Source organism: Anguilla anguilla, chromosome 17, assembly GCF_013347855.1.
Source record: "Anguilla anguilla isolate fAngAng1 chromosome 17, fAngAng1.pri, whole genome shotgun sequence".
Taxonomy (NCBI): domain Eukaryota; kingdom Metazoa; phylum Chordata; class Actinopteri; order Anguilliformes; family Anguillidae; genus Anguilla; species Anguilla anguilla.
In genome coordinates this window covers 14,137,679-14,150,234 of record NC_049217.1, presented here as the reverse complement: position 1 = coordinate 14,150,234, position 12,556 = coordinate 14,137,679, and the positions used below count along the sequence as shown (strand labels likewise).

Below are 12,556 nucleotides of genomic sequence, written 5' to 3'. Positions count from 1 at the left end.
ACACACCCCTGTGATGGAAGCTTACCTTAATTCTCAAAGAAGGAAAATCCAGGATTTCATCCCTTGCTGACTGCCACTAAACAATGTCAACAGGTGCTTTCAACAAGCGGTGGGGAAAAGCTTACAGTGCTCAACACATGACACTGGCAGGCCCTCACATAATCACATCCACTGCCAAAGCATCTGGAGCACCCAGTATGCGATTACACAACCACTGCTGCACTGTTTAAAATATGGTTTGCCAGTTAGAATTTAGACAGATGTGGACCAAAGAAATATATGTGTTGAGAAAAAAATAATGAACATGATACATTCATTTAAGGCATTTATATTACCCCCACAAGTACACTCAACAGTTAGTAATTGACACTTGCTCATGCTATTTTAAGTGAGGGTCTTGAAATGACTCAAAAGACTGCCGGAACGATTTAGGGCCTTTACTAAGACCTTTAGCACAGGCAGAACCTTTTAGCGCGTGTAAAATGAACAACACAACCGAAGATCAGTGCAAAGCAAATGACAGGACCATGCATTGGTCATGCTATTTGTTTTCCGTGTGCTAAAATATTTTGCACATGCTAAAGGTATTTGTAAATCAGGACCCCTTAGCGGGTTCATAATCAATAACAGTAATTGTTGATACCATTTAAATGTTGCACTGGAATCAAATTATGGTTAGGAGTGGAACACAGAAAAATATAGTATATCGCCACATCTGAGTGTTTTCTGCCCTTGTTTGTAGTCAGATGCCATGTCCTCAGAATGTTGGTTTATTTTGGTGATAATCTTAAACTAATTTAAGTACTCATCTTGGTTGTAACCAAAATAAACCCAAAGGCTACTTTACCTTAATAGTCCTAAAGTAAATTGGTAGTCTCAAAGCAAACTCTGTGAAGCATCTGAACATCCAATTGTAATTGACTCATTTAGGAACATGGTTGTCCACAGCTTCAAGACAGTGGATTGTAAAATGTGTTCCACTTTAATTCACAAGCTAAATAGCCAGGCTGCTTAAGCAAGAGATTCCCTAATTGTTCACCAACATTAGTTCATTGAAGACTCAGTACAAAATCCTGAGCCTTAAAGTTACATACATTTGGTGAGGCAACCAATCATATTTGTCTGTTATAAGAAAAAAAGCAAGAGGTTGGTGTCAAAGCAACCGTGAGGGCGCTTGCATTTACGGACGGCATCACCCAGCCACATCATCATACTGAACAAAGTCAAATGGGATGCTGGGTTTGTTTTGCACAGTTAATTGAAAGACTCTATACCTGGCTTTAATTTCAGAATGAAAGCAGCTAAAAATTTTCATGTGACCTTAAACCCCACCGCCCCCCCACCCCATGGAAGCATTACGAGTATCAGAAATGGGCGCAAAAAGCAAAGTTTTTTTGAGGTTTTCGCTTCCCTCTTCTTTAATCCAGGGCGAAACAAAAGCGGGCGCGAGAAATCGAAGGCCGCAAGTCCCTTTTCTGATGACAGATGCGGACGGCGAGAAACGCGTCTAAAATTAGAAATGATAGCCGTGTCTGAAATGGCGTGGCGCCCCACCCCCCCCCCCCCCCCCCCAAAGCCCCCCCGCCCACACACCCCGCCCCCCACCCCCCCACTCCCCACGCCCCCTCCCACCCCCCGGCCCTCGCCGCTCTCAGAGCACTTTTAATGGTGCGTCGAAAGCTTTCAGGACACGCGTAACACTCGCTCGCCTTTGAGCGATGTGAAAGGCACTCTGGGCCAATTGCGTCCTGGATGCAAGACGTCCCGATACTCGTACGCGCTTTGTGGCTCTTTGTGTTGCTGTTTGCCACTCACCAGAGGTCCATTTTCCAAAGACCAAAGACCCCGGCGTCTCGAAATCCATTTATGACCGGCATTAAAGAAGGTCTCGAGCGCTGCATTGTTACCAGCCCCTCTGGCACCCCCTCTGGCGCTCCGTGTCAGACGTGTTTCTGTCTTCCTGTCACAGATAAGCTTCTACTACTTTACAGGGCAAAAGCTCGCCCTGTGCCTCGCAAGTCGTTCAGAAACTACCGGAAGACTCTAACCTTACAGCAAACTCACAAATAATTTGTCACGCAGAATGTCAACAATGTTTCGGCAAGCGCTGCTCTTACTAATAGGGATTGATGAGAGGATGAGGATCATGTGAAACCAAGCAAATGACACACAAACATTCCGCTAATTTGGCTGAAGCAGGCATTTGTCACCATCAGGTGGCCCGTCCGCACTTTGAAAAACGGCGACCCGTGTCATCGGTGTCAGGAGAGCGTTCCGCTGACACTGATCTCTGAATTTATTACCGGAGCAGATGAGGGGAGGGTTGTTGAAGTCGCGTTTGTCGAGCCCGGTTTGTTTGGAGAAGAGGGACGGGTCGAGATTATGGACAGAAAAGCAAATGGCGGTGAGCAGTGGTAGCACAACTGAACCCCAGTGCCTGGTGTCTGTGTCTGTCAAGCGTCAGCCCTAGAACAAGAATACACCCAAGACCACAATAAAGTTTATTCAAAATAGAGCATTCTATAAGAGCTTCCAAACCAATTCGATGTTTCACCCTAACGTTTACAATTTATAATGAAAAAATAACGGTGACTGACATGATACAATGCCAATACTGCTTCATAACGTATCCATCTGAATCAATTCCCTTCCTGAGAGACTGAGACATTGTCGGTTTTTTTTTTTTTAAACAACGCAGGATGACTAAAGCATCATAAGTATGAGCTGTGACTGATATCCAGATGGGTAAAAGCCCTTGAGCCTGAATAAGAAAAATGGCATTCCGTTGTCAGGCCTGGAAGCCTATTGAACCATTCTAATCAGCATAGCTTGTGTATGCAATTCAGTGCTCTCCGAGACGTATTAATGATTTAGAGGCCTGCTATGTATGACATTTTAGGACTTTTATTGTGAAAGAAAAGGCAGCCCGAGATGGCTCTTCCCATCCGTTATGCCCTTTCAATGAAAGGGCATCTAAGGCTGCTCTGTTAAAAAAAATGTAAAATAAGTAGTCTACCTTAGACATGTTGTTGGCCACACAGATGTAACTGAAGCATGAATCAGACTTCAGGATTTCAGTTTCAAAAAGGTTTTGGTACGAGAGCTATACCCAGGGATAATGCACATCATTAACCATTATCGGTGTATTTGGAAATACTTATGCACCAAGAGCATCTCATGCTGGCACAAAGATGTAGATTGTTTTGGAGATCAAGGCGACATCCATCTCCTGCCACATGTCTACGTCATTGGTCCTCAGGTTCGGCCCTGGGGGACCCCTGTGCATGTTGGTTTTTGTTTTGACCACAGTTGCAATCCCAGAATTTTAACAAGCTGTCATGCTTTTGATGTTTTGTGGGATTGTTCACCCTCTTATGTCACATTATGTCAGAAATAGCTATGCAGACATGATAGAATGAAAAACAGTCATGAAGAATAAAAGTCCCGTATTCACACTGCGCTATATTGAAAAGTATTACATAAACACGTTTGCCACATGGAGAGAGAGGGAGCGCACCCACACCAAATCAAATAAGCAAACACCTTCACCCTCAAGGGTTCCAGGTAAAAACAAACTAAAACAACAAATACAAAAGAAGGCAAAACTGTGCAATGCCTTTTCAGTTTGCCGTTCATACCTGGCCAGCTTTTCAGCTGACCAGCTCCTCCAGCTTTTCAGCCACGGTTTACTTCTTTTTGTGCTCAGCCAAACAAAGCTCAAAGTCTCTGTGTGTACTCCCGGTCTCGGCCCCAAACTGTGGAGAGGAACACACCTTTAAGCACCTGGGCTGATTAGTTGATGCAGCCCAGGTACCTGTGCTCTCTCTACCAGTCGGCATGGTCGAGACCAATCAGTTCCATCGGACTGAATGCTGCACTCTTCCTTAAGCGTATGGGCACGCATAATGGTAGAGGACTGGGCTTAGAATGTATAAAGCTCTTTAGAGGAAGGGTCCCGGCCTGGAGCTTTCTCCAGGAGTGCCTCAGACGTGTTGTTAGGAGTAGCCATGACAGCCCGAGGACAGAGTCATTTTACCACTGTGGCCACACAAATACAAATGTGCTCTCTGTTTGAGAAACCCAGATGCATTCCTGACAGAGGTCAGACTTGTCTTTTCTCACTGCGGTGGAGATTCTGTACTACCGGCAGGAAACGGACGCGTTTATGACCTCCTGATTCACACTCCTTTCGATAAAAAAGAAAGGCTTTTTTGCAAGCGACGGGCTCTCTGCTGCAAAGGGGCCCAGGTGCTGCAAGGACAGATGGCTAATAAACAGAACGGGGGGGAGGGTGGAGAAAAACTGGTGCATCAGTCACGTGATTTTATACATTTTACATAAGGTCTGAGCGGCATTAGAGTATAATAAAATAAAAAAAACACCCCCAGAGCAGGAAGCGGGGAGCTAAATAATGCATGAGGAAGATACTATGTAAACTCTAATACGGGTCAAACTTTCTGTCCAGCTGTTCCAGAACGAATGCTGGGGGCGGGGCTTAGACCGAAAGGCCAACTGGCTCGCAGAGGACGATGTGGACATTTTAACAGGAAGGCGCGTGCGTCTGGGACTTTCACCCAGCGCACGCCCAGTCTTTCTTTATTCATGTGACTTCACGGTCGAATTCCTTTTGCCCGAAGCATGTTCACATCTTTTTGCCAGTGTTGGGAGCCGCTGAGAGAATTGAGTTACATACAGCCCTTTACAGACTGGGCTTTTCAGCGTACTGCGGATTATCTAATGTTAAATCAACTCCGACAGAGTAAATTTTACTCTGGTGGAGTACGTTTGATCCCATTAGGGCTCAAACGTGCAGACTCTGTTCTGGTTGAATCGACTTGTCACTGTGAGTAACTGAGAAATGGGAATGTGAGAGCGAAGCTGCTGGTTGCCAGATTGTATGCATATTCAGACTGCACTGGTAAACGCAAACCAAGAAACATGCAGTGTACGCGCAGAGAATATGTAATGTCGCCATCACATCCCTCATGTTTACCGAAGCAATTCTGATTAAGTACCCTACTCCAGGGCAAAGAGAGGCCTCAGGATTTGAACCGGATTTGAACCCATTGCTTGGTGTCCAGTTCTAATCAATCAGTTCTCCTAACTGCTGCCTTTCCTAATGTAGTCAACGTGAAATAGTCATGGTGAGCACTCTGAGCCACACCCAAAATGGGGTAAAGTGGATTTCAGTCATTGGCGTGAGCAGCAAGCACAGTGACATATTAAAAATATGGTTCATGGCTAAAGCAGTGTGCTTGAGAGTCATGGGCTGGCATACTTTCTGAGCCTGCCACAGCAAGATGGCTAATGTTAAATTAACTTTACCATTTGTTTACATGGGTCTAACAGTGATAAACTGTATTCGATTAGTTTTAAGAGCACCGGTATTATACTGAATGGTTTGCTCTTAAACAAAGTGCTGTGTCCCTATAAACAGTGCTTTATAAAACTGAATGAACTGTCACAACACAGTAAATCACGGCACGCCCTGGTCGATACTGTGCAACACAGTCCATATATAATGTAATGCTATTTCATATAATGTCATGAGAATATATAGAGAAGTGTACCAAACACTTTGTTCACCTGGGTGGTATTGAAGGAACCGCACTAGTTATGGGAGGTAATTTTCACAAAAGATCTCATGCAACATGGAAACATAGCTCAAGATCAAAATGACAAGCCTACCCTAGCAATATGGGATCATCTATAACATGCGCATTGTGTATGTCGTTTTAAACGAGGAAGTGCCTTCAAACACAGTTTGCGTTCGGTGCAAGACCTCATCAAATATAAATGATGCAATTCCACATCCCAGGATTCAGATTTTGCTTCCATTGGACCTTGGAGTGGAGACAGATGTGTTACTCTGACAAGGCCTCCGATGCCCCAAGTTGCGTTATGTGAGAGCAACCAAGCAAAAAGGAAAAAGGCAGAGGAAAGTGTTCAGTTGAATGCACCTAGCATTTGCAAAAAACACCCTTTTAAGTGTCATTTGCATAATGCATGCTGCATAAGTCCAGCTGGACACTTTACCTGGGGGGTATTTCATGAAGCAGGATTGCTGAGTTAGCTGGAGAACTACAACGAGTAAAACCCAGAACAGCTCTATTTACTTCAGGGTACGTTCCAGATTTGGGAGGGTTCCGGGGTTAGCAGTTATCCAGCTAACTCACAGCTTCGTGAAACAGGGCTCTGGTCTTCGACTGACTGGTTTCCTGAACGGGAGTAGGCTGTTTATTTCAGACGTTGAGCTAATGAAAAATGCAAGCGAAACCGCTCGACACGTTCTGTTTAGGTCCTCTGACTAACAGGACATCAGATTTATGGGATTCATAAGGGAGGGCTCGGCACCTGAGGGAGGGAGCGAGGCCAAGATGTTCTTTACGCGTCACAGTCCCGCCCATTTCCACTCCTGCTGGGGCCCAGGCAAAGACGATGACATCACCGCGACAAATCACCAATCGGGCGTGGAGTTCAGCAAGGGGCCAGGGATGATCAAAGCCTCTGCCGTCCCAGAGGAAAGGGCTTATGCACGGATTCCAGGTTGCGCAGAGACTTCCAGTAAGAGTCGCGCGTGTCACAAAGAGGACCAACATTTTCAACCAAAGCTTCAACACCCGGTCTGCCATATAAAACTCTGAAATAATTAATGACATCATCATGATTTTTTGTTCCTTAGACCCTCATACACGAGGCACTGTTTAAGTAAATCACCCATGGCTATATTTGACAATCGAGCGTGCCGCCACAATTTGCCTACCTTAGGATTTTAACCAATCACATTAAGGCTTTGAGCCTTTAACCAGGTGCCCACATGGGAGCAATAGCGTGTAGCGCCACAGATATGCGCTTATCAGATGAGACAATGACAGGGTACAATAGAGTGGCTGAGACCTGTACAGATACAAAGCCTGGTCACATGATTCCCACTAAGATCTATCAGAACCTTCTGTTCGAAATCAGAGTAAAGTAGACATAGCCAGATGGGATTACTGTTGTTAACCAGGCCTGGAATTTGTCAGAGTATCGAAGAGAATTAATGGGAGTATTTTTTCCTCTTTTCTCGCCCCCCCGCCCCCCCCCCCCCCCCCCCCCCCACACACACACGCACACACACTTTGAAGGTAAACATTATTAGAATTTTATTAATACTCATGTTTATATATGTGTCCTATCGAGATCCAAGATCCAGCCCCCAACCCCACCCACCCTTTACAAACACATGATAACACCCCCCCCCCACCCCCCCCCACCCATCCTCCCTGGCCAACAGTAATTGATAAAGCGTTTTCCCTACCCCACCTCCATCACAAAATACTGAAAAATGAGGGGAGAAAAAAAGAAAAAAAAGAAATACAATTATTAATATTATTATATATTACTAACATTGACTTATTGGGATTCTGGTCACGGCCCTTTTGAGCCGAGGAATTCTGACGGGCGGAACAATCTCTTCGCGCGGCGTGGGCGTCTACAGCAGCCGCTCTTTGTCCACAAGCACGGTTCACAAAGCCGGGGTCACGCTTCTTTGTTATCGCTGTCGGTGATTTGATAGATCGTTCTGAACGGCACCAAGCTGTCCGGGGCGTACGCCGATGGCTCGCACCCGCGGCCCCGTCAGCCAGGGGCGATGGGCACGTCCGTCGCCGCGGCTCAGAACCGAAACGCCCCCGTCGCCGCGGCTCAGAACCGAAACGGTCGCCGCCGCGCGCGCACGGGCGGCGCGGGTGACTGAGCGCTACGAGGCAGCGGCGTGCCTATGAAGCGCGCTAGCTCAGTTTGATGTCGGGTTGAAGGTTCAGTCGTTTTCTGCCGTCTGGATGGTAAATGCCAGATGGACATTTAATCTCAAAGCTGCAACCTTCTCTGCTTCGCTCCCAAAACCGGCCGGGGCCAATATATTCCCCGCGCGATATGGCGGCTAAGGGTTCGGCGATACGGCTTGTTTCGGTGAATCCTTTTTGGCCCGGGCCTCATGAATGTTTATTCGTTCTGTTTGCTCGTCAGACGTCCCTTATTCTGTGTTATTGAAGCGGGGGGGGGGGGGGGGGGGATTCGCATGCCTGTGCTTGAGGTGCCATTTCCAAAGCGCAGAACCTCGCCCGTGGACAAAGGAACTGCTCCGCGATCTCACTGGGCTTAGACACTGGGGCTTATGGGCATTTATCATTCAGCATGTATCTCCCTTCCATTTTGTCACAAATCACGATGTGCGATAAGGCCCACGTCAACAAACTGACAGCATACCCAAAATCCTAGCTTAACCAAGGCGCTTCCTCACCCACACTGACAGACAGACGGACAGACAGATAGGCAGTCATACAGAGAGGCAGACAGACAGAAAGGCAGACAGGCAGATAGGCAGTCATACAGAGAGGCAGACAGACAGACAGATAGTCAGGTAGGCAGGCAGACATAGAGAGGCAGACAGACAGACAGACAGACAGGCAAGCAGACAGACAGACAGACCAGATCACAATGCCTCCCTGATCAAAAGTTGCGGAACGCTATGGAAATGCTAAGTTTGTACGATTTCCTCGCGTTTCAGTCACGTCCTCAGTATGTTTTCCTGCGGTAAAGTTTTACGTTTGATCTTGACCCAGTCACAGCGTACCTTGAAATTTGTGACTTGGGGCGGGAAGTAAATAAATGTTGTAAAATCACTGATAAAACATAATTTTTCACAGCAAATTTAAACATTGATGCAATCTTAAAAAACTTTGAGTACGGAACGAAAGCATTTTGTGCGATCTGGGTCTTGCCTTTGGCCTTTCATATCGCACTCTAACAGCAGGTCTGCACTTAGACTATTAAATAATTAATTTGCCTTCCAGTTGCCCGGGGCGATTTTCAGAGCTCTCAGTTCGCACATTGGCCACTGACGGAGCTTGATATTTATTGATGCAATTCCGGTTAAGGACTTAACTGCAGCAAGCCTGTCAGAGCAAATCCACTCTTTCTCCCAAGATTCAAACCTGCAATCCTCTGATAACGAGCCCCGTTGCCAAAACTCCGGTGCTTCCCCACATGGCTTCCACTAGTCAATGAGTGTCCGTGGTCTTGTAGGAATCCTTAACTGACCATCATATTTTTGACAAATACCCTAATATTAAAGTGTAATATTCATTTCCAGAGGGCCAAGTATTTGTTATAAGTAATTATTTTAGATTAATATTTCAAAAGGTAGTAAACAGCAATGCCGGTTCTCTCCTTTAGATCCACAATACAATGTTTTTTTAACACGGGTTGCAAGACACTAAAACTTTGTTTAAAAAGCACAAGGAAAAAACTGTAGGCAATCAGTGTTCTTAATTCTGAAGAAGGGGAGTCCGTTCACACAACAAGATGGATGTCCAAAATCCCACAAGGGGGGCAGTCCCACTGAGCATTTGTCATTAATGCTACATTACTAATATTTAGATTAAGCACTAGCCAACTAAGATGTTCCAACTGCTGCTTCAGATTATACCATCATCAAAATCAGGTAAATTATTTGGGCCTAATTAAATTATGGAGAACAAGCTAGCAATAAAATCTCAATACAAGACCGGTCCTTGTTGCGCCTCCCCGCCGAAATGTCTCAGACATGTATCGTAGTGGACTTGGATCTGGCAACCCTGATCTGGCAACCCCGATCTCCGTCCTCGTTGCGTTCCTGTGCGAGTGTTAATCGGGCGGAGCTGAGCGACGCTGAAAGGGGTCCTTGTGTGGTCAGCTGAGCGGGGCGCGTTCGCGGAGGCACAAAAGGCGAGCTGTCGGACTCGCCGGCTCCAGATGCGCCGACGAGGCCGCTCTCGCCAGCTGTCGGCGATAATAATTTTTTTTTTTTTTTTTAAACCGGTTAGGTGTTATCATTCGCGCTCGAGACTAACAAAGAGGGGCGAGGAGCGGTTAGCGCGTTTTTGGCACCGCCGCCTCTGCAGGTGGCGCGCGGCGGGGCGGAACTCTCAGGCCTCTCTCAGCTGTTACACGGTTCCAGGGCCGCGCCGAGCTCACGCTCCCGATGTGAAATTTAAAAACCCGATATGACATTTAACTGTATCTCCTTCGGGAACGTTCAAAGCGGGAACGAGCACAGCGCGGGCTCGTTGAAATTGCACTGGGAGGAAACGGCTCGCGAGGATAATGCGTACCCAACACACGGCCGAACGCCTGCCCGACGTGCTAAACTGCGTACAGCTGTTGATTTCATGAGGAGAATTGGCACTCACACACTGCTGTTAACCCCCGATCGTGGTTTACTGTGTAACTGCAAACAGTGTTTACAGCACGGAGGTCTTTGTGGGTTAGCGACTAGCATCGTACTTGGGAACAAACGACACTGTTCCTCCTTAACATGCATTGGCCTGCTTTGTTCAGTTATTGGTTTTCGCAGTGTGTGGCTTAAAGACTGTGCAATATTGATAGGAAAATGTAAATAATGCTAATAAATAAAAAAAAGGATATTGTGTTTGAGGTATTATAGGAAAATCCGTCTCTGGAATGCTCAGTTGGAAGACAAATCATATTAAGTGCTTTTTGACAATGTAAATGACTGCTGCACATACGAGAATGCAGGTCAATACATAATCAATGCCAGTATAAATGCAAACTGGCCCCTCAACTCAAGAATTATTTGTGGGTAAAAGAATTCTTCATTCATACCATAACATTACTTGAGATAAGAACAAAAGAACGGAATTAAAGTGTTAAAGAGTCAGCCCCAAGGAGGAAGTATTGCACCTCGCAATGTTACTCATTTGTGAATGCATTGCCATGTTGACTGAATGGACACGTTCTGCACGGCCTATGGTAGAACCCATTTGCAGTGCTATTGGAGTTCTAATCAAAATGGCAACTGAGCGTTCTGGCGACCGCAGTATTCTTTTCCCCTTGAGTAATGCAAAGGAATAATACGATCTTGCAGGAAGGAAACTGGATAACACTTTTTTTATGGATTGCATAGAGGCGCGATATAGCTAGCATAACTAACATAACAGCTTCTGTACAATAAAAACTTCTTTCCACTTCGGTTTGTCTGATATAAGTTTTTATTTATTTATTATTATTTCACAAAAGCTAGGAGGCGCCGCTTACTTCGTGCCAAGAATGTATTTTCCTGTAATAATAATGGACGCTGGCCAGAATGTTCATGGGTGCCTTTGTCAGGGCATGCAAATCAGAAGCAAAAAGCCTTACAGTCATTGCAGCCGTTATTACTGCGTTGTGGGATAGCCATAGTACTCGCTTTGTATGATACCGATGCTGATTTAGTAATGCAATGCATTATGAGTAGAATTTCATCAAACTCTGGAGGCAGTTTCTATGGAAACAATGCCCTTTAACTTCTTCTCTGGTGTACCGATTGGCTTCACCAGGATTAATAATGAAAAGTAATGTTTTAAATCACGGGAGCTCTTAAACAGATATCGAACCAGTGATAAAAGGCTCTTCAGTCTTTTAATTATAGACAGACGCTCGCATCTGGGTAAGTACATTGCTTGCGTTGACCAAAATGTAAATTTACGGTCAGTCTTGACAGAAATGCTTAGAGGCCCTTAAAGTCCTGAGATGCTTAAAAAAAAAAAAAAAAAACCTGCCTTGGCTGTTTGCGTAGTGAATGGTCAATAAATTTCAAGAGACATTTTGTCTAATTATTTCCTGGCCTTAAAGGAGCAATCTGGCCATTAATGTACCCCTGGAAACATTTAGGGGATCAATGCTACTGCATAATGAGGAATTCAGAAAACATCTATTTTCATCCTTCACAATGAACTTGTAACATGAGGCACTTTGTTTGGAGAAAGTGTAAGGACTGGGCGGCACTTTGGATCAACAGGTCAGACTGACATTGCGATCACATGATCACGGACAGATTTATCACATCGACTGGGCACTTTCTGTACTCTTCCTGTAGACTGCTGTAAAATCCGTGTTTTGTACACATTTGTTCGCTTTCTTTGTTGCTCTACGGGCGAGATACGCGAAAGGCACTCTCAATTTCAATAAAAGTGTTATCTTCCTCAACGGTTTAGAGAAACTTGCGAAGAAAAGAACTAAAAGATAAGTACACGTGTTTATTGAAACCAGGCTTGAGTGCTGGCAATTCCCTTCTATGTCAGTCAACTAACTTTTGCCTGAATTCAACCAACTGGTCTTAATCTTAGGCTAATAAAGTGTTATTTAGATTTTTTTTTCTTCACAAAAAGGCTTTCCTTAAAATAAATCACCATGTGTCTAAAACTCATAGTCCTTAAAAACAGAAACTAAGTGTAGGCTGTAATGCTGCTACACACGCATGCACAGGCCTGTAATCAATCAAAACATGATCACGTGGTTGATTTGCAGATAAATGCATGTGTTTCAGTTGCGAGTGGTCTTCGCGAACTGTCTGGTAAGGTTACTTTTCAATTTCCAGTTTTTTTTTTTTTAATTCAAAATGTTTGCAACCAGTCATTTGCCTCTTTGTTTACCGCCCCTGGAACAGCTTCCTTAGCTTGTACGGCGTTATGCACAAAAACGCTGCACCGATAAGAAAGCTGTCGGAAGCTGCTGGCATCTGTACGCAGCATTT

At 45.2% G+C, this 12,556-nt stretch overlaps 1 protein-coding gene across 3 annotated transcripts in view; it reads right to left on the bottom strand.

The window, feature by feature from the left end:
• LOC118216202 (protein ELFN1-like) overlaps positions 1-12,556 on the bottom strand; it is a 102,622-nt gene that overhangs the window by 72,834 nt on the left and 17,232 nt on the right. The gene's annotated exons all lie outside the window — the stretch shown is intronic.